Below are 19,907 nucleotides of genomic sequence, written 5' to 3'. Positions count from 1 at the left end.
GCTGTTTTGGTTACTACAGCTTTGTAGTATATTTTAAGGTCAGGTAGAATGATGCCTCCAGCTCTGCACTTTTGCTCTGAATGGCTTTGACTATTTGAGTCTTTTGTGGTTCTATGCAAATTTTAAGATTGTTTTTTCTATTTCTGTGAAAAACGTTATGGGCATATTATTAGGGATTGCCTTGAATCTGTAGATCTCTTTGGGTAGTATGTTCATTTTAACAGTATTATTCCTTCCAATTTATGAACATAGAATATCTTTTCATTTGGGGAGCTTGGGTTGTTCTTGTTTTTATACTCTCCTCTTAGCACTGCTTTTGCTGTATTCCATAGGTTTTGGTATGTCATGTTATATTTCCATTTGTTTCAATACATGTTTGTATTTCCTTCCCAGTTTGTCATTCAGGACTATGTTATCTAAATTCTATTATTTATATAATTTAAAAATTGCTTTTATATTAATTTCTAGTTTTAGAATATTCTAACTGTGGTTAGAAAAGATACTTGATATGGTTTGAATTTTTGAAAATTTGTTGAGACTTGTTTTGTGGTTTAACATGCAGTCAATCCTGCAGAATATTTCATGTGCTGATAAAAATAATCTATATTCAGCAGCTGTTGGATCAAATGTTCTTTAAAGTCTGTTAAATCCATTTGTTCTATGGTGCAGTTTAAACTAATGTATCTTTATTCAGTTTCTGTCTAGATGATCTGACCAAAGCTTAAAGTATGATGTTGAAGTCCCCACCTAAAATTGTATAGAAATCTCTCTCTCCCTTTAGGTCTAATGACATTTGCTTTATTTATCTGGTGTTCCATTGCTGAGTGCATATATATTTACAATTGTTATATCTTCTTGCTTAATTGATTCCTTTCTCATTACATAATGACCTTATTTGTCAGTTTTTACAGTTTTGACTTAAAGTTTGCTTTATCTGATATAAGTATAGCTACTCCTGCTTGCTTTTGGTTTCTGTTTGTGTGGAATATCTTTTCTATCCTTTCACTTTCAGACTGCTTGTTTCTTTTCAGGTGAAGTGAGTTTCTTATAGAAAGCATATAGTTGGGTCTTGCTTTTTTATCTAGGTAATATTTTTCACTTAGGAATTTAATCTATTTATATTCAAGTTTTAGGTTTTATTGTTGTTTGTTTGAGACAGCATGTCACCTCATTGCCCAGGCTGGAGTGCAGTGGTACAATCATGGCTCTTTGCAGCCTTGATGATCTCATCAGCTCAAGCAATTCTCCCACCTTGGCCTCCTGAGTAGCTGGGACTATAAACAAGCACCACCACATCTGGCTATTTTTTTTTTTTTTTTTTTTGATGAGGTCTCATTATGTCGCACAGGCTGGCTGGTCTTGAACTCCTTGGCTCAGCAATCCTGTCACCTGAGCCTCCCAAAGTGTTTGATAGGAGTAAGTCTTCACCTATCAAATATAACCTTGAATCTGGCTCGTAGCCACAATGTCTGGCCAAATTCAAGGTTATTTTTGATAGATGAGGACTTACTCCTATCATATCTGGTTATGTTGTATATCCTTTGTTTCTTTCTTCTTCTTTTATTGTTTGTTGTGGTTTGGTGGTTTTCTGTAGTGACAATGCATGATTCCTTTCTCTTTTTCATTTGTGCATTTGCTCTACCATTGAATTTTATACTTTTTGTGTGTTTTCATGGTGGTAGTTACAGTTCTTTTTCTTCAACATGTAAGACTCCCTTAACCATTTCTTGTCAGGCAAATCTTCAATTTTTTGCTGATCTGGGAAACATTTTATTTCTTCATTTTTGAAAGACAGCTTGGCTGGGTATAGTATCCTTGGCTAGCAGGTTTTTTCCTTTTATCATTTTGAATATATCATCCCAATTATTGGTCTGTAAATTTTCTGCTGTGAAATCTGCTCTAAGTTGAAAGGGGATTCCCCTATATGTGACTGGACACTTTTCTCTTCCTATTGTGCACATTTCTCTTTGCCTTTGACTTTTGACAATTTGACTATAATGTTCCTCAGAGGGAACATTTTTAGGTTGATTCTATTTGGGGTTCCTGGATCTGGGTATCCATATCTCTCCCAAAACATAGGGAGTTTTCAGCTATTATTTTATCAAGTAGGTTTTCTACATTTTTTCCTGCTATTCTTCTGGAACTTTCATAATAATGCAAATATTTGTTCATTTAATGGTGTCCCACAATCCCTGTAGGCTTTCTTGGGGTTTTCTAAAAATTATTTTTTCTTTCTTTCTTTTTTTTTTTTTTGAGACGGACTTTCATTATTGTTGCCCAGGCTGGAGTGCAATGGCATGATCTCAGCTCACCACAACCTCCGCCTCCTGGGTTCAAGCAATTCCCCTGCCTCAGCCTCCCAAGTAGCTTGGATTACAGGCTTGTGCCACTATGCCCAGCCAATTTTGTATTTTTAGTAGAGGCGAGGTTTCTCCGTGTTGGTCAGGCTGGTCTCAAACTCCCGAACTCAGCTGATCCACCCACCTCGGCCTCCCAAAGTGCTGATATTATAGGCATGAGTCACCATGCCCGGCCTGCCTGAGTTATTTCAAAAGACCTCTCTTCAAGTTCAGAAATTCTTTTTTCCACTTGAGACCCTTGACTTTATTTTTCATTTCACTTATTGAATTCTTCAGCTCCATGATTTCTGGAGTTCTTTTAATGATATGTATGCCATTCAGATCATGAATTGTTTTCCTAATTTTGTTGAATTATCTATATCTATTCTATGGTATCTTACTGAGTTTCCTTAATATCATTGTTTTGAATTCCTTTTTGTCATTTTGTAAATTTCCTTTGGGGGTGTTACTAATTCTGTTACTAAAGAATTATTCTGTTCTTGTAGAGGTATCACATTTTCTTGCTTTTTCATGTTTCTTGTGCCCCTACATTGATATCTGTGCATCTGGTGAAACAGCCATCTCTTCCAATTTTATGGAGTAGCTTTCATAGAGAAAGACTTATTCCTGTAGATATGTCCTATGCTCTAGTTGGGTAGGGTGGATTGGCTATGTTTCTAGATGCATATAGTAATGTGTTCTCTGTGTAGCTTCTTCAGTTGTAACCTATACTAGCTATATTTATGAGTGCCTCGCGGCCAAGGTTTTGGGAGTTTTGGGCAATGGTGGCACATCTTTGCCAGGGGTGGGTTTGCCATGCTGATTCTCAGGCCAGTGATACATACATGCATATGGTGAGTCTTTGGGGACTGGCTTACAGAGTGAGGCCACTAGGCTGTTTCTCTGGTTCAGGGCTTGGGCACACAGCTATTTGTCTACTTATGAGTGGGTCTGCTGGGGCATGTCTTTTGACCTGTTTCTCTGGCCATGGATGTGGTCTCATAGTGGATTATCAGACTGGGAATTCAGAGAAATGTTATTCATAATAGCTAGAAACTAGAAATAATTCAAACATCTATTGTCATAAAAATGAAAAAAATATTGTGATATATTCTTATTGTGAAATATTGCTCATCAATAACAATACATTATTGATACATGCAATAAGATAGATGAATCTCACAGGATTATATGGAATTAAAGAGACCATATGCTGTATTTAAAAAGCCTTATTGTATGCATCTTTTGTATGGACAATAGGACACATTGGCCATAAGGGATATGTATTTTTACATTCAGCAAAACTAACTTATAATAACAGTCACCTAGAATTGTAGTCAGTAATTAACTGTCCTTGAGAATGAGAACGATATAAAGACATTTTTAGACAAAGGATATAAATCTGTGTAGTTAGGGAGAATTAAATGAAAATTTGAAAGTTAAAGTATACTTTAACTGAAAAGTGAAATTGATGATGGCACATGCTAGCCATCATCAATTTCATTATCATTATAATTATAATCTTATGTATAAATATATATCTTTTTAGCAACTTCTATACCCTGAAAGTTTATACTAATTTCATTCTGTACTCCTTAGCAAAATAAGTAACAAATCTCAAAGTTAAATAAGAAAAAATATGCAACTATAACAAGGATAAAACTTAAATTACCCAAACATCTTTTATCTAATATGTCTGACTATACGTATGTGCATACTATCTGTGTAGAGCCCATCAAGTATAGAGCCCATCAAGTGAGAAAATATAAAATGTCTTTGAGAAGTCATATTGATGCACAAATCTCATGTTGTTGTTACAAGAGAGCCTCTTCCATAGTCTTTTAGATCCTCTTAATCCAGTTTGTATGGTTTTTAAAAGATTGCCATTGATTTCCCAGTTAATAAGAGCTAAAGGGTGACTCATATGACAGTAGTAAAAAATGGGACAACAGCCTTACAGTAGACAAAGGACACAAAATTTCAGCTTTCTGGGACAACAAAGGCAGGTGCTTTGGGGTATCTGTGGGTGGTAGATGCATAGATATACATCGATATGTACAGGCATATGTGCATACACATATAGATAAATATAGTCTTCAAAATCACAATATTGTACTGTATATCCCCAGCACAGTACTTGGATTATAGTAGGGGATCAAAGTTTTGTTACATGAAAAGAATAAACAACAGAGTAGCTCCTCATTTTGAATTTTCTAAAAATTACAATTTTAAGCTCACTGCCCTTTTATATTTGTTCAAAATTTATCTGTGAATGAAACAAATTCACAAAAAATTGTATGCAGGGCACAAGCCATTCACTCTTTCAGATATCCTAAAATACGTCTTTATGTTAAGCCAGTTACCTACATTGCAATTGCTTCTTTTGCTCTTTCTCAGTATCCTTCAGCGGATAAGCAAGACTTAGACTTGCCCTTGCCTTTCCATGTACAGAAGTATGTTTATTGAGTTACCCCTTAAAATAATTCAAGAAACCTGTTTAGAAAAATTCTATAAAGCTCTTGCTACTGCATCTATTTTAAGAAATCCATTGAGGATGCTGTTTATTATTTCTAACAGTGTTCTCTTTATGAAGAACTTCAAGAGAAGTCTTTGCGAGCTCTTATACCAAGAACAGATATTCAGTACTATCCCTGAGCAAATGATATTGTATTGTATAACCAACAGGGTCTCCTTTTGCATGTAAGCTTCAGAAAATTTGAGGCATACATATAGGTTATTTGTAGGCTGCTAAAGTCTTCATCAAAGTCTTCTTCTTGCTTTCTCTTTTTCTCCATTTTCTTGTTTGTTTTTAAATATCTTTCATTAAGTTCCAATATATGCTCTTCAGACATATTTTATGCATCACTGTAAAGTACAGCCCTATTCTGGAAGAAGGTTGGTAATACATAAATATTTCCTTATTTTCATAATATTATTTAAAGAAATAGTTGATGGGTCCCCAGTTTGTTGTAGGAGGTGTGATATGTACAATACTATTTCACCCACTAAAATTCTGCTGTAATTTACGTACCATATATTTTATAGTAAACAAATTGTCACAGATGTGAAATTCACCTGTGGAACAGACCTTTATCCTCAGTGGGCAGAACTGCAAAGTCCCATGCTCTTGTCATTAAATCCATCAACAGCTGTCTTCGGAATTAACTCAGATTCATTTTACATCTACATAGTAAAATTGAGGCTTATTACAAGAAGACTTTACTTATGTTTTGAAGATCTTTTATATTATGGGTAATTTGACATCTACTACTCTGGTATCTTAGTCACAATGATCATACCCCCTGGTGCTTGATGGCTCTCCAAATGCCAAGTAGCATGATTAAAATCATATTTAATCCACATTTCAGTGTTCAGTATGTTTTTATGCCTATTCCTCCATATTTTCTTTACATTTCCTTGAATAAAGTCAAGCAGGTGTTATCCCACCAGGAAGCCCATATGTCAAAAGGATGGTAACTATACAATATCCAATTTAATCCATACCAACTGTCCCTGTATTACTAAGCTGCAAAGAAGCAACTCATAATGAACTCACTAATGTAGTGAATTTAAAATTCTCCCACTCTTTTAATCACTAAACCTGTCATGTCTTTATTCATTTATGCCTATTCTGCAAATTAGAAATAGAAAATAGGGACTATCTCTAGTTTCATAAATGATGGCATTGCTGAACATGACTCATATTTAACACAAACAGCAGGTGGCCACCATCTGCTATTATTGTAAATCAAATTATTTTGTTTTATATATTTGCTGATTTTCCCCTATTATATGTACTTTGTGTGCAACATTAAATCTTTGAAAATAATGTTAAACATAAAAATAAACTTATCTTTAAACAATTTCTTTAAAATATGAATACATTTTAAGTTGCACTTTTTTTTTCTTTTTGTCCATGGAGTAAAATGATCAAGTCTGAAGAGTTTGTGTCACATTAAACTTAGAAACATAATCCTAAGCAAATTAATGCAGCAACAGAAAGCCAAATACTACATGTTCTCACTTATAAGTGGGAGCTAAATATTGAACAGACGTGGATACAAACGTGGGAACAATAGACACTGGGTACTACTGGAGGAGTGAGGAAGAGAAAGAGAGGGGAACATCAATTGAAAAAATTACCTATTGGGTACCATGGCCACTATCTGGGTCAAATATATCCATGTAACAATCCTATAAATGTACCTCCTGTATGTAAAATAAAAACTGAAATTAAAAAAAAAACTTCAAAGCGGTAAATAGTGTGTTTTAGGGAATGAACTCAAATGCTGAAATAGGTGCAAATCATTAAAAGCACAGGACAAAAATGTGCTCAGATTAAAGACATCCTCTATATTGCAGGTCAGCTTTTCTAGGAGGCATATTCTGAATTGCTAAGATTTGTGTTTTGAAAAGTGCCATGAGGGAACAGTGAAAGTAGGATTGGGCAAAGGGAGAAGTTGAGCTGAAATTCTTTTGCAACAGCAGACTTTGTCAATGTCACACAGAGCTCTGAAGCTGAGATGACCCTTCGGAGATTGCCCTAAATTTAAACTTTCTAAACCTTAATGCTGAAGTGTTTGTTTATTCAGGAAAAGGATATAGATATTTATAGACTTTAGATTTGGGTAGATAAACATAAATATTTCTGTCACAAAAGTTTGGGATGATACTAGAAGAATAAAAATATTATGTATAATTTCTCAACTAGAAGAGGAGAAATAAAGAGAATAAAAAAAGAAGAAGAAATGAAATGTAACAAATATAAAGCATAAAATAAAATTAGAGGGATAAGCCTCAGTGTGTTAACAATATTAAATGCATATAGGTGAAAATTTCCAATTAAAAGATGGAACTTCTAAAGCTAAATAAAAAGATAAATCCAGCTTTGGCTATTTGTAGGAGACACATAAGGGAGAGGGAAATGTATATTTTGTAATGTATAAAACATATCTTTTCTGGGAAACATATATTTCCATATATATGTATATTGATGTATAGATAAAGGGAGAAGGAAATACATATATATTATATATATATGCAGCAATAGCATAATTTGCCTCTAGCAATATTTTTTTATATATTTAATATATGAGGAAATATTGCCCATATACACATTCATACAATAATACCAACATAATAAATACAAAACAACTTCAGTTGAGTAACCTTTAAAAGGAGATGGAGGGATCTTTCATAATATCAATAAAGGGGACAATCGATCAAGAATTTGTGGAAAACATAAAGGTACATGATTCCCAATTACATAATCTGGGAATATAAAATAAGCAAATAAACAAAGGCTGGGCGTGGTGGCTCACGTCTGTAATCCCAGCACTTTGGGAGGCCAATGCAGGTGGAGCACCTGAGGTCAGGAGTTCAAGACCAGCTTGAACAACATGGTGAAACCCTGTCTCTACTAAAAATACAAAAATTAGCTGGGCACAGTGGTGTGTGCCTGTAATCTCAGCTACGCGGGAGGTTGAGACAGGAGAATTGCTTGAGCCCAGGAGGCGGAGGTTGTAGAGAGCTGAGACTGCGCCACTGCACTCCAGCTTGCGCAACAGAGCGAGACTCAGTCTCAAAAAACAAAAAAAAAAAAAAAAAAAAAAAGAAAAGAAAAAAGAAAAGAATAGAAACAGAAAGTATGGGTAAAGCTATAATCAATCACAGTAACAATTTAACACTTTGCTTTTGTTTTGAGACTGAATCTCACTCTGTCCCCTAGGCTGGAGTACAGTGGTGTGATCTTGGCAAACTGCAACCTCTGCCTCCCAGGTTCAAGCAATTCTCGTGCCTCAACCACCCAAGTAGCTGGGATTAGAGGTGTGTACCACATACTTGACAATTTTTTTGTATTTTTAGTAGAGATGGAGTTTGGTCATGTTGTCCAGGCTGATCTCAAACCCCTGGCCTCAAGTGATCTGCCCACTTCAGCCTCTCAAAGTGCTGGGATTACAGGCCTGAGCCACCACGCCTAGCCAACACTTTGTTTCTAAAATAAATCATTTTAGCCAATGAGAAAACAGAAAATTAATAACAATGGAAGAGGAAAATGCTTGATCTAAGAGCTATATAATGAATCTTTCACTCAACAAAGATAAAGTTTTTTCTATAATACATAAAACTTTTACAAAATTTGACCATGCATTAGGCTACAAGAGAATAAATTCCAAAGAATTAAGGTAATGTAGAATGCATTCTCTGATTGCTATACTATAAAACTGAAAATAAATCATAATAATATACTTATTAATGTATATGTCTGGAAATTTAAATAAAAGAAAAAAACACTTAAATCATAGACTAATGGGAAAATAAATAGACTCCTGAGAATAGATTTTCTGGATCGTTGGCTATGCAAATATTTAGTTTTAATGTATACTATTAATGAAATTTTCCAAAGAAGTTATGCCTTTGCTCTCCCATCACAGTATATAAGAGTCTATTCTCAATAACATTTGGTACTCTATTTTATCATTTTAGCCAATCTCATGAATCCATAGTAGTATCAGATTACAGTTTTAAATTGTATTTCCTCGATGACTAATGCAGTTGAGCGTAGTTTATATGTTTATTATCCATACAGCTCTCCAATTCTTATTTTAAGTTCTAGTGTTTTCTCTTTGTGTCTTCCCTCTCTCCTTTCCCCTATTTTGTTCAGTTTTGCTAGACTAAATTCTGAATCTTTTCAAGCAGTGCACGCTGGTTTTATTTTTTATCCCTGTCATATTCATAGTATCCTTTATCTACTTTATGTAGATATACTATACCTTTTATAGTTTTTAAGTAACAGCTATATTGAGAGATAACTCACATAACATACAATTCACCCACTTTAATTACACAATTCATAGGTTTTTAATATATTTGGAATTGTGCAACGATCACCACAATCAATCTCAGAACATTCTTGTCACCACAAAAGCAAACCCATGAGCAGTCATTCTCCATTCCCTTCAACCTCTACCAGCCCTAGGTAACCACCATCTACTTTCTGTCTCTATAGATTTCTGATTCTAGACTTCCATATAAATAGAATCATACAATGCATGGTCCTTGAATATAACCTCTGTCACTTGTCATATATTTTTAAGGTTAATTAATGTTGTAGCATGTATCAATACTTCATTTCTTTTTATTGCCAAATAACATTGTATTATATGGATAAGCCACATTTTAATTATCTATTTATCAGTTGATGGTCATTTGGGTTTGTTCTACTTTTTGGTTACTATGAATAATACTGACCAGAACACATGTACAGTTTTCTATATGGACACATGTTTTCATTATTTTTGAGTTTATAGATTATTACCTAAATGCTTAATTCATTTGCTTGCCTAAGAAATACTTCTTATAAATTCTTATTTAGCTGCTATCTACAAGTTATAATATGTAATGTATTCATTGTTGTTCACTCCCAAATATTTTCTGTTTTAATTATCAAGTTTTCTTTTTTGGCACAAGAACTGGATTTTCTACAACCTTGAAATTAGATGTGGACATGTGACTTGCTTAAGCTAATGAAATGTGAACAGAAGCCATATATATACTTCCAGTTGGTTTTTTGAGAGAAAACATATGACTCTTGATGTTCTATTTCTCTCTGCCACAGAGCTCAAAGCTATTTCAGATTGTGATTACCCTTTTTACTCAGGTCTCAGTGAGAATAATGCCAAAGACAGCTCCTCAAAGTGGAAATGTAGCTTGAGTGAACAATATCTTTTTGCTGTTTTAAGTCACTGAAATTTTGTAGTTATTTGTTACTGCACAGTAAACTAGGCTACTGTGTTGGTCACAAGGAATATACAGTTTGCAAAAGAGGAAGCAAAATCATTATCCATTCTCATCAATCAACTTATATAACTAGAAAATCTAAATGACTCTAAACAACAAAAATAGAACTCTAAAGAATATGGTAATACAAATGTATATAAAATACGTTTATAAGGAGTTACAGCTTTAATTTACTCTTTCAATAGCCAGTCAAAAAATAATAAATAAATAAAGATCACTTCCACAATAGCAATAAAATACTAAATATATTAAAATTAAAATATATTAATCAAGAGAAAAATCATGCAAATTAAGGACATAAAGCATGACCTGAAAAAATCCATAAAATGACATTATTTTTCATAAAAATATCAAAAATTAAGAAAAATAATATACACACAACATTGTATTAAATACAATTCTATATTTTTAATTAGTCAAAGTTAACTTTTTATAAGTATATGTGAATCTCAAGAAAATCTTGAAAAAGAATGTGACCTAACATATTTTAAAATACTCTATGAAGCTATCCTAATAAACACATTACTAGAATACGATCAAACAAATAACTCATTTTAGCAGGGAATATATTATTTCATAAATGTGGCAAGTCGAATTAGTGAAGAAATTTGGATTATTCCATATAGGTGTTACTGAAACACCAGGGGTTAGCTTTGGGTCCTGCTGCTTGCTGCACAGAAAGCCAATCACTGAGACAACAAGTATTGCCAAGGAAGAAGGTTTTAATCAGGTGCAGCAGCCAAGAAGATGAGAGATCAATCTCAAATCTATCTTGCTGACTGACTAAAATTAGGGGTTTATATAGCAGGGAAGAAATGTAACTATGTGTGGGAAAACAGGAACTACAGAGGGGTAAAGAAGCAATCATGATGATTGGGGAATCTGGCATCTCATTGTCTGGATGTGCTGATACGGAGAGTTTCATTATTTGATAGTTTTTGAAAGATCTGAAGGTTATTTCCTGAGGAAGGAACTCAGGTAAAACATATGTGAGTTTCAAATTTCAAGACCAGAAGGGTCCATTTCTATGTTTATCCAAAAATATGTCTATAGGGCTATTGGGCTGGTTTCTTATGTTATTGAGACAGCTGGATAATTGATTTGAAGATTGGAAGAAGTTAAACCTCTACCTGATACTGTTTTTTAAAAAAATCCTTTCACAATATAAAAGGTTAAATTCCAGATAAATTAAAGTTCCAAATTTTAAAAATAAAACTAAAAATATATTTGAATGAAATACAGGAGAAGAGTTATGTAAGTTCTGAGTAGATGTGACCTCAAATAAAACAGAAAATCCAAATACTATTCAAGAGGGAAAAATAGCTTGATTATGTCAGTCACAAGAAAGTATCTATAAAGAACAACATAAAGAATGTTTAAGGCAACAAAAAGTCCTCGAGAATCGTATTTTGCAAAAGATGGAAAAGTGTTGGTATTTGTACTTTATAAAGTACTTCCACAAATTAATTTTTTTAATGAAAGGGGAATGTTCTGATAAAGAAACTAGAAATGCAAGAAAGAGGAGGACATGGAACAAGAGCACGAGCAGAAAAAAATTGAAAATATCGTGGGCCTGAGTAGTAAACAGGAAAATGCTAATAAAAATAAAGATGAGACATCTTTTTCCACTTATCAGATTGGCAGGGGATAAAAAGTTTCACAGCATCAAGTGCTTTCAGGGTGGTAGGTCCTCTAATATACTATTAGTAAGGATGCAAATTAATACAATATTTTGAAATAGTGTAATTAAATGTTAACATTTAAAATTTACATATTATTTCACTGAGCAGCTTTCCTTTTATAAGTCTATTCTCATTAGAGAGATATATGTTTAAGGGTGTTTACACAGTATAACAGTATATTCAGTTCATCTGTGAGAGAAAAAATACATTTTGCTGCAACTACAATATTAGAATGCTGTGCAGTCATTAAAAGGAAACTTCTGGATCTGTTGGTGCTAAGCTTGAAAGGTTATAAAATAATATCAAATGAAACCATAAATAGCACCATCATAAGTTTTCTTTAAAATATGTGTGTATGTTAGAGTATGTATAACTCGTAGACATACTGTTATGCAAACATGAGGAAACTAAAAAGCTACATTCCAAACTCTTGCCGTAATTACTCTGGTTGGGTAGCATTTAGCTTTTTGCCTCTTTTTAAAAAAAAAAAAAAAAAAACTCTTTATTGAATTATGATTGACATATTAAAAGCTGTATATATTTAATGTATGCAACTTGATGAGTTTGGAGAGAACTACGCGCCTGTGGAGCCATCATAACAGTCTATGCCATAAACCTAGCTATCACCTCCAAAAGTTTCTCCTGCTCTCTCGTACTATTATTATATCTGTGTTGGCCTTTTGCTTATCATTTTATTAAAATGTTGTGTAATTATGGGTGGTTTCCCCCTTATGTTTGTGGAGAGATGTTATTCATTTTCAAGCGTAAATGATGTTTGGATAGAAATGTAATATGCTAGTGGAAAAGAGGAAGCAATGGACAGTTTAGAAGTACAGTCATGCACTACATAACAGCATTTTGGTCAACAACATACTGCATAAACAATGGTGGCCCCATAAGATTATAATGAGGTTGGAAAATTCCTATTGCCTAATGATATCATAGGCATCCTAATGTTACAGCACAAGGCATTACACACATGTTCCTGGTGATGCTTATGTAAACAAACCTACTGTATAAAAGTATAGCACATATATTTATGTATAATACAAAATTCTTGATAGTGATAATAAATGGCTATGTTACTGGTTTATGTATCGAATATACTATACATTTATCATTATTTTAGAGCATAATCCTTCTACTTATATATCTTTTTTAAAAGCTAACTGTAAAACAACCTCAGGCAGGTCCTACAGGAGGCATCCAGAAGAAGAAATTGTTACCACAGAAGATGACAGCTCCATGCAAGTTATTGCCCCTGAAGACCTTGCAGTGAGATAAGATGTGGAGGTGGAAAACAGTGATACTGATGATCCTGACCCTGTGTAGGCCTAGGCTAATGTGTGTTGGTGCCTTAGTTTTTAACAAAAAAAGTGTTAAAAGAAAAAAATTGAAATAGAAAAAAAGTTTGTAGAATACGGATATAAATAATTTTCGTTTATGTTTTAAATTAAATGTTATTACAAAATAGTCAAAAAGATTAAAAAATTTAAATTAATAAATTACAAAATTTATAGTAAGCTCAGTAAGCTAAAGCTAATTTATTATTGAAGAAAAATAGTGTTATAAATTTAACGTAGTCTAAGTATATAGTAATTATAAAGTCTACAGGAGAGTACGGTAACGTCCTAGGCCTTCGTATTCAGTCACCACTCACTCACTGACACTCAGAGCAACTTCCAGTCCTGCAAGCTCCATTCAAGGTAAGTGCCCTGTGCATGTGTACCACAATTTTTTTTAGCATTTATACTGTATTTTACTGTACCTTTTCTATGTTTAGATACACAAATACTATTGTGTTACAATTGTCTACAATATTCAGTACAGAAATTTGCTGTATAGGTTTGTGGCCTAGGAGCAATAAGCTGTACCATATAGCCTTGGTTAGTAGTAGGTTATTCCATCTAGGTTTGTGGAAGTACACTCTATGATGTTCTCAAGATATATAAATCACCTAAGGTTACATTTCTCAGAACATATCCTTACCACTAAGGGATGCATGACAGTAGCAGTAACAATTGTAAAAACTATTTCGATGATAGATCCAAAATTTACTATCAAATTCTCCAGGCCAGATGTGTTTTAGAACTCAGATTTTTTCAATTTTATAAAGATAGCAGAGTGTGCTTACCTCAGTGGCTTACGTGAAGTTTAAGTAGTCAAATATATCCGTATTTCTGCAGGAATAGTGTCTGACTATTTATGCTTAGTGAGATAAATAAGGATGAAAAATAGACACATCAGTTTAGTTTTGCTCCAAAACCATTTTTTTTGAAAATTATTTTAGTTTTCAGTTTTTCAGTTTTAGAATTTTGAAAAAGGAAGGAAATTTTTCTAAATAAAAGGCAGTGTAATGACCATATTACATGAAAGAAAGAAGGCAAGACATAGTCTGAGTGAAAAATAACAGAAAAAGGGAAGGGCAAGGAAAAAAGGAGGAGAGAAGAGGAAAGAGGAAAAGGAGTGAGAAAGATGAACAGTGAAGAAAAAGAAAGTGGACAGGGAGGAGAGGAAGAGGAGTTTAATACAAAGGTGAGCCCTTGTGTATGATGCCATTATTCTTTGAAAGTAAATGGTGATCCTCAATTGAGAAATAGCTCTCATAAATGTGGAATAATCTGGTAGAATCCTGCAAAATGCACTAGAAACACCAGAAATTAAAGGTAGGTATAACCACTAGGATGTCTATAGTGATGTATATGTGGAATTACCAGAAACTAAACTAAGGTGGTGGCATTGGAAGTTGATAGAAAATTGTGAATTTATAGAAATTCAATATATGCTTCAAGATATCATTGTATTAAAGTAATATTGCTATGTTGCATAGCAATTTTGATTTATAATGAAGCTAATAATATTTTCTGATCTTTCCATGGCTCTATTTCAATATGGCAGTTTCACATCTTTAATTAGCCTCTGAGCTGAAGACGACTCGGCAGAAACTTGCCCAGGAGGTCTGTGGGCAAACCACACACACCTATGCATCCCAGAGGATGCTACTTACAGATGGTCAATTTCCTCCACAAATGTAATTATGTCAATCATCAGTGAATTAAGCCCAGAGATTTTTTCTTCCCCCACAAAAACCTTTGTCCTGAAGTAACTTGCTCAGGAACACACAGTAAGTACAAGATTCGTTAATTGAAACTTCAGCTCTTGGCTTAGTTGACCCCTTTCACCAAGGACAACCCTTTTGTCCTAAATGGGAATATGAATGATGGGAAAAGCTCTCTAACATACCTCACTGAGTTCTAAGAGTTCTTTTTAAAAAATTCCCTTTCTCAGTATTTTATTTTGTCTTGGCATGTAATCTGACCTTTTCGAAAAAACAAGATCTCTTCTGAGTCAACAGTATAAAAGCAAATCAATACTATGCAGCTATCATTGACTTAGAAGTCACTGGCCAAAGATATGGAAGATTACTGCATGTAGAGATAGGCACCTAGTATTCATAAGGGCGACTGAGCATAAAATATGAGCTACACACATAAAAGAAAGAAAATAAACAGAGCTGACACTTTAGTACAATGTCTCCAAACTCAGTTTTTGGCTCAATATTGGTTAGAGAGGTGACTTGGTAGTTAAGAGTGTTTTGGAAAAAGATTAGAGGCTGATTAAACAATTCAAATGGAAATGGCAATGCAGACAACACTTCATGTATTACTCACTCTTTTATAGTCTAAGTATTTTCAGATTCCTAGAACATTCTGTAATTTTTTGTGTCCTGCAGTGCAGAAAATCTGAAAAACATTTACAGAATCATGGTTACAGATAAAGTTTGCATTCAATCCTACAAATATTATTTTGTTAGTTTAAGCCAATCTTTTAAGAACCATATATTTTAGTTTGGTATTTTTCTTTTGTTTCAAGTTTTGAGTAAACAAATGTATTACACACATAAGAGATGACTAGACAGAAGTCATTATGCTTTAGTTGTGCCTTGAGACAATTCCACCATTCAGACTCCTGCCTATTTAATTCCACAGGGGGTCCTAAAAACCTATTAACCTATTCCTGCTTGACATGCTCTCTTTCAAAATCTTATAAAGAGTGAAGTAGAGAAAAAAAATAACCACTTTGCTGAGAATTTAAATTGTGCTATAATTTAGACTGAAGGCTCAAGGCTTTGTTTTCTCTTCAAGCTTTTCCTATGCCTTTGTCAGGGAATGGCACCACAGTGTGTCATATTCACAGTCATGGTAACAAAGGCATCTTAAAGGTCTTTCTAAAGAGATAATTAGTATGAACTCTAGTTGCAAGTTACAAAACCAACTTGAGATTGCTTTAGTTTAAAAGAAAGTGGAAATGTGTAACAAAATAGAAGGGTCTCATGAAAACTTATTACAGAAATGGCCAAAAATGTGAATAGGAAATTCGTTAGACACTTTTTTTGTCTCTGGGTTTCTCTAAACATTTTTGTCTTTTCCTTCCTGCAAATCTTTTTCTTTTCTGGTTTCTCATTCCATGTGACAGAGGATGATCAAGTCATAATTCCCAAGTTTATGGCATCTCTCAGAGCAATACTGAACTAGAGTTTCGTAGTTTGAAGTCAAAATCTATTGGCCAGAATTTCACCAGCCTGGTTTTGGTCAGGTATCTGCCCATCATTCAATCAACTACGGTCAGGGAAGAATTAATATCAGAAACTCACCACTAACGATGGAAAGTGAGGGAGAAAAAGCCCACTTAGAACATTTTTCAATATGTACTCGAGGATGTGTTGACTAAAGCATCTTCCTAGAAATTTCATAGGCAAGCACATCCTCCTTCCTGTACATGTAATTTGGATGCCTTTACCTAATGTTGTAGGCAGACTTCTAAGATGGATCCCAATGATTCCCATCTCCTGCTGTTCATGACCTTGTATAATGTTTCTTTTTGAGTGTAAGCTGAATTTAGTAATTGTTTCTAACCCATAGACTACAACAAAGGTAATGGAATGATGTTTCCGTAATTAGATTACAAAAGATTGTGACTTTCATCTTGCCAAGAGATTCTCTCTATCTTCTTGGTTTGCATGTTTCGATATAGCAAGTTGCCATATTATTAGCAAGTCCCAGATTCATAACCCACAAAAGTATGTGATAAGAAATGTTTGTTAAGTTGCTAAGTTTTAGGGCAACTTGTTATGTAGCAATAGATAACTAACGTAGAAACTAATGTAGATAACATGATCATGATTTACCATTTTCATATACTACTACAACTGTGCTCATCCTCAACTTTGTAAGGCAATTATCTAAAGTCATGAGCTGATTCATCCAAAAGAAATATCTTTAAGCCCCTTTGCTACCAGCTTATAAATTCTGGGTGACATCTATTCTTCCTCTTATTTGATCTTTACTTAGTCCAAGGTGACTTCTCTCTAAATAATAACTCATTTAACAAATATGTTTTGAGAACCTATTACTTGCCAAGCATTATTCTAAGCATCTGGGGTATATACTAGTGGATTAAAAAAACAGCAACAAAGATCTTGGCCATTATGGACTTACATTCTGGCATAGAGAAATGGAGAAAAAATGAGACATAATAAATGTGCATTTCATTAAGTCCAAGATGAATTTTTTTCATATTTTAACATCTATAGAATCTAGGTTTATCTCTACATTGATGGAATATCATGGTTTCATAGGCAGTTTTTCTTCTGCCTTAGTTGTACATAAAATAAAAATATGTCTTAAAATTGTTGATTCTTAGATCTGCTAAAATACTACAAATAAATTATATAGTATATTAAAGTCATTAATGGTACAAAAAATGTTGAGTAAGGTAAGGGGATGAAGGCTGAAGACAGAAGGGGCAACTTGTAGTGGTGATTTGGGTCTTTTTAAATAAGGCTTACCCTTACTTTTTAAAAAACTGACATGTGAGCAAAGCCTTGAAGATGTGCAGGAGTAGACAAACAGATACCTGGGGAAGATAATTCAGCCAGTTAGAGCAGCTAGGGGAAAGGCACTCAGGCAAAAACCCATTTGGCATTTTCGAGACAGCAACAAACTCAACACTGTAGCTGGAGAACATTAAAGAAGAAAGAGAGAAAGGGAAGAAGGTGGAGAAGTAATGGGAAGCCAATAACATGGGGCCTGATAGGTAGATGTAAGGACTTTGGATATAGCCAGAAAAGCCACTAAGGGATTTGAGAAGAAGAGGAGTGAGAAGATCTGACTTAAATTTTAAAAGAAGCACTGTGGCCATTGTGCTGTGATTAGGCTAGACTCGAGCAAGGTATCTCCCGTTATTTTACGATTTGCACTGAAAACTAAAAATGTTGTAAACTGAGTTCCTCTTTCTTTTGGTTATCTCATGCCAATGTTGCTCGGAAATTTTAAGTTATGTTTCCTATTCATGGTTGATGTAACTACACCTACATTTTTACTTTGATTATATATGGTTTATTGAAAATGAATTAAAGATATTGAGCTTTTATCTTTTTATTATTTTACTGAAGACTTACTGGATGTGAAGGTTAAAACCCAGTATGTTTTCTTTCCTGAGCATATTTTATTGTGAATCAAAGAGTTATGTAACATATTTATGTAACATGAATTGCATATTGTAACCAGCTTCTCTTTGGTTGCACACTATCTATACACAGTATTATTCATCAATTGTTCTACATGGAAGTATACAATTTAATGAGTTCATTCTTCTTAGAGTCTGATCTTTATTTCTGCCCCCATACTTCTCATGATTCTTACAACTGAACTCATATATCACCATTTATATGCTTAGCACTCATCAAACAATCTCCTAAATCCAGATTCACGTTTCACGTGCCCACTAAGGATCTCCACCAGTAAGTTTCACATGAACCACAAACACACTTCATTTAGAACTAAATTTAGCACCTTCCACTCCCAATTCTCTTCCATTCTTATTCCTAAATACAACCTCTTCTCCCTCCCTAATTCCAATTCACCAGGTCACTTAATAGATCCTAGTAATGAATGACTCTGTACACTGCTATAAAAAAATACATGTACATTTCTGTGTATAATTTGTATTGATATTTATTTACATGTATTTACATGTATGTATGTATATCTTTCTTTCCATCTTCACTATTATTACTTAGTTTAGATCATCAATTTTCCTTCAGTAGATAAACTTAAGTGCTCTCTCAAAGAGATCTTGATTCCCAGCTCTCCCTCATATCTATTTAAAAAAAACAAAACAAATTTTTGGCCTGTTTCCTCATCTGCAAAATAGGGATAAAATAGCAACTTTATAGAGATTTTTCTGAAAGCAACTTTCATTGTGTTTTGCAACTAGTAAGAGCTCAACAAATAGTTGCATAATAATTATTAATTATATTTTAAATAAAAGTAGATTTGAAGCAGTTGCCTTTGTATTATAGGATTTTTTAACTTTATAAAATACTTGTATCACTTTTTTAGTCAAAATTTAAAGTGACCTTTTAGAAATTCCAATTAAATCATTACTTGCCTTCATTTTTAATAAAATTAAGTTCTTAATCAGCAAAAAGAATAGTTGACTAGTAAAATACTTGCTTCCTTAAATAATCATCACATTAAGCATTCTCCTTTTAATTTTTATCACAATAATTTTCTCTTCTGCAAATATAACTATTAACATATGTTAAAAATGGTCAGCCGCTTGATAAAACATTAAATAGTAAGTATCGATCACACAGTCTCTGCTATCCTATGTGGATACTGTTGAATATATTGGTATTTTCTATCCTTTAAGTTTTTCTCTGGAATTACTTTGGGCACTGGAGCTGACATAAGGAGTAGTAGTCCTCATATTTGTGGTACATTGAGCTAAAGAAACAGAGAATACCATCCAGGGGTCAGTATAGTGTAGTGGCTAAAAGTTTACACTCCTGAGTAACCCTAGGTTAAACATCACGGCTTTACCATTTACCAGCAGGGTCACCCCAGGCAAGTTAATCAACCCCTGTGCCTGTGATGACATAATCTAATCATAAAACTGTAGTGAATAGTAAATGAAATAACTCTCTTAAAACCCTTAGAACAGTGCCTTTATAAACAGTCAACAAATGTTAAATAGTAACACGGAGAACATTAACCTAATGAATACTGTGATTTAAAATATA

Source organism: Macaca mulatta, chromosome 5, assembly GCF_049350105.2.
Source record: "Macaca mulatta isolate MMU2019108-1 chromosome 5, T2T-MMU8v2.0, whole genome shotgun sequence".
Taxonomy (NCBI): domain Eukaryota; kingdom Metazoa; phylum Chordata; class Mammalia; order Primates; family Cercopithecidae; genus Macaca; species Macaca mulatta.
This window is presented reverse-complemented; position numbering follows the sequence as displayed.